Source organism: Wyeomyia smithii, chromosome 2 (assembly GCF_029784165.1).
Source record: "Wyeomyia smithii strain HCP4-BCI-WySm-NY-G18 chromosome 2, ASM2978416v1, whole genome shotgun sequence".
Classification (NCBI taxonomy): domain Eukaryota; kingdom Metazoa; phylum Arthropoda; class Insecta; order Diptera; family Culicidae; genus Wyeomyia; species Wyeomyia smithii.
Window position 1 is genome coordinate 225,574,736 of NC_073695.1, and position 4,189 is coordinate 225,578,924.

At 40.7% G+C, this 4,189-nt stretch overlaps 1 pseudogene; it reads right to left on the reverse strand.

The window, feature by feature from the left end:
* Positions 1-971: 971 nt before the first annotated feature.
* Positions 972-3,857, reverse strand: LOC129723439 (V-type proton ATPase 116 kDa subunit a 1-like; annotated as a pseudogene).
* Positions 3,858-4,189: the final 332 nt, after the last annotated feature.

Here is a 4,189-nt window from a genome sequence, read left to right on the forward strand (position 1 = left end):
AGATTTGATCGTCTAATTGCACAAACTGTTACGGGGAGAGGAGGTATGTGAATGAAACCATTTTTCGCAAGTCAATCGCAGTCAAACTTATAAATGGTCACGGAGAACAACCTTTCACTGCGATTATAACGAATATGTCAAATCTAAAGTCACAGCAGCAATATTAAGTGTCACGATGAAATTTCTAACGTTCACTCAACAGCATTTTATACTCTATTTCAGCGGTGCTCAACCTGGGGTACGCGTACCCCTAGGGGTACGCGGAAAGCTTCAGGGGGTACGCGAAAGAAAAATCAGTAATGGCGGACAAAGTAATGTTTTTTATAATACTTCAGTTGTTGTTCAAACTTGCACACAAAACATGACTGTAGAATAAAACAAACTATAGTCCAATTTGAACCAGACTATCACAACGTGATCTACCACTACTTTCTCCCACTCTGCGAGGACATTAGAAGCCAGGGGGTACAATTAATTTGAAAAATATTGCCAAGGACACAAAAAAGGTTGAGAACCGCTGCTCTATTCCTTTACATTCCTTTAGTTTCTAGAAGTAAGCTGCTGATATTTTTTTATTATTTTTGGACTTTCAACCTTGTCTTTTCATACTATTAGGACTATTAGGATTATTGACTATTAGGACTATTACTATTAGGATTATGATTTTGCACAGCAGTTCATAATTTTAGGTCATTGGATTTCCATATAACTGAGTTATCCTCCATTGAAGTCGTTTTTACTCTAATTGCCTAATTAATTTCCATCTCTCCCATCAAAAGCGTAATTGCTTTTTCTCTTGACTTCGGGAGTGGGGGCAGGGGTATGAGGCCACAAAAAATTGATCCCCGTGCGATCAGCTATGGTTTAAAGGATAAAAAATAAAGCAACCGCTCTTTTCAAATATTAGATGCGATTCTACATATTTTATTTATAGCAATGATGAAGTGCAAAGTAATACAATAAAACGCAAATAAAATGATGATAGTCAATGCAGTCTGTCTTAATAATACTGTTGATTAACACGATTGTTTAGGTTCAGTCACATTTTAATTTATGTACTAATTGTGATATTCAAAATTGTTCCTCCTCCAGAATCTTTTTGAATTCAAATGGTTGGAATGGATAGCCTTCGCCTTGGTAAAATTTAGACATAAATTCTACCCTGAAATGTAAAGAAACAACAACAATGCACCAGATCAATACTTACAAACTCACGAATATTTACCAATGTAAACGCAAGGTATGAAGAAAAGCCGACAGCCCTTCGATGACCACCAGAATTCCGATGGTCAGTCCAGACCAGGGCAGGAATAGTGCCCAAATCGTAAGCGCTCCGATGTAGTTTGGAACCATGAATCCCATCCGGAAGACTCTATTGTAAAGCACTTCGGAGAGTTCTGTAACATTGGTTTAATTGTTCTGAATAAAAAAAAAATTAACCCGCATAAATACTTACGAGCATGGGCTAGTGATAGAGCCCATAATCGCAGATAGGAGGCAGTATGTGAAACAGTACCAAGGACGTACTCAACCGTTTGAATTACTTGATGGATGAAGATTTCGCTCATTGGTTCCTGCTCAGAAGCTGTTCCATTCTGTTTTCTCTTATACAAGATGTAACATGGCTTAGCCAACATCAGCCAGGGAATACACATGATTGAACAAGAAACTAGAACGATTTGAAGAATCTCCTGCCCTTCGAACATCAATTCCTTACAATCTTCCAGCGGTTCATGTTCCTTGAACAACATCATACCGATAAACATGATCAGTACCGATGGAGCGCATCCTGGCTTCAACGACTCTTTGTCCGTAACAGCTGTACTTGACCCATTTGAAGAACATCAGAAAGCACAAGTAGACGAATAGAAGTACCAAGAATAGCAGTTGTGGAAGCCATTCCAGCAGAATGTTAACCGTTAAGTGTTTGTGATTTACTGTACTCAAACAGACACCCAGAAGCATGTGCGCGACACCAAATATGATCGATAGTTTCATCTTGAGTGAATTTTGAAAGATAATTTTGTTTGATGCAAACATCCAGACGGGATCTAAGCCAAACTGGTAAACAGTCTGAGAATAATCCTGTCCAGGATCGAGCTCCAGAGTAGGATTGGTCATTACGGTGGATGTGTTGTAATGTATCCTCCATGCTGATCCGAAAACGTTCAATGGTTTCGAAAATATGTCGTTATATGTGAAACCGGTGTAGATGGAAAAGCAACCCATGAGCAGGATCATATATCGGCCACCAAACAATAGTCTCCAGATTTCATCTCTGATCTTGCTTAATTTGTTTTCCCAGAGCACCATCACCAGTCCAAAAAGTCCAAAAAGGAAACGTGATGATCGTGTAAAATGCTGGATTGCACTCTCGGTAGGATGCGGTTCCGTATGCATCGATCAAATTTTGAAAGCCTTCAGTAAATTTATTGGTGCGATGGAAAGTTGGAGGAACTTCGTCACTCTCCACTACGTACAAATATCCTGTGCTCGTGCTTCCTGCATTGGACGAAGCTTTGCTCAATGCATCTTCAACATCTTTCAAACTTATCGTTGGAATCCAAGCTTCAGCGAAAAGAAATTTGCTGGAAACGTCCACACTGAACTTGTTTAACGTGTAGTAAATCGCTTTAATTTTCCTGATGTTCACTTCCCACGTAGGAAGCATTTGAGCAACATTCAATAGTACTGTCTGGCGCTGGTCCTTGGTTTTGTTGATGACTGTGTTCAAATTTTCTAGCCGAATACGCCCTTCCTGCAGCATTTGCACGCGTTCACCGTAATCGTCTGCCACTGGATACAGGGTGGCATGATAGCTGAAGCAATAAAAAAAATGGTGACACTAAACATTGATAACTGCAAGTCAGATAACCCACATTACCTACCCACTGCATACTTTTCGTATGCGGTTTCTGAGCTGCTCCCCTTGATAGAATGCAATGAAGGCAATCTTATGCATCGTTCTTCTCTGAAAGGATGGAATGCTCAAGAGGAGTTACCCAGCGGGGTAAAAACTCACCGACACTGGATCGACAAAAGGCTCTTCAATGGGTGCCTGACGAACAACGGTGTTCCCAAGGGACACACGCCATAGCATTTGCTCGAAACCAGGGATCCTTTCGCGTGAAATCACCCCGGCGAAAAATTCCAGCGGTTTTTCTTCATCGCCACACTCTTCTCCAATGTCTTCAATGATTGACTGACTTAGTGAACCATCCCCAAAGAAAGCCTATAGATTAATTCTATACAATGAAAATTAATCAAAGTGGATAAGTAAAAATTCGTACTTGGATCTTTTCCAGCACGTTTCGCATCTCTACCAGTTCAGCATAGTTCTCCAACAGAGCTTGCCAATTCTCCGACAAGTCTCTTATCTCGCTTTCCGTTCTCTCGAGATGCAACTCTAGATCTATAATTTCTCGAGGATCGAGCAGCTCCGAGTCGTACAACGGTGGATTCGGTAGCGGGATTTCGTCCATGATAATCTGTCTGCGGATATAACCGATTCTACGCTCCATTTCTTCGCATCTTCGTATGTCACCGCTAAATCTCAACTGAAACACATTGACATCGGTGTTAAACTGAAAACAAAGTTGAATTAGTTTTTCGTTCGAAAGTGTTCACTATTGCCCACATCGCGAAACTGCGCAATTCCCAGTGCGCCAATTTTGGCTAGCGAATCAAACGCGACTTCTGGCTGGACAAGCAACTGAATCAATGTCATCTCTTCGCTTCTGAACATTGTTAAGATGTTAATGGGTTCTAATCCCATAAACCGGCTAAAATTAGGCTTTGCACTCGCTACAATATAAACAACAAACACTAGTCCCAATCAAAACATGACTTGTGTCTTCGGAGTGTTCTTAGGTTATTGCCACATTGCCTCGAGTATTGCCCGAGAGAGTATCAAATTGATAAAGATGAGTGGCGCTTATCAATGTGCAATTGGGTACGATTAGGTAGGAAAAAGGAGGTAGGAGGAGGTAGGAGGAAAGATAGCCAACTCATCACGAGATCCTCACTGCTGCTGGTGATTTGTGGTTGGCGCTGTAAACAAAAGAGTGTCAAGAGTAGTGAGCTAATATCTGAATCATAGTTGGTAACGGCTTATAGGATTATGTTTTTTGTTTCGCTTGTAACTGGGGTCTGAAAGTCAATATCATAATTTTACATACAAAATGTGTGA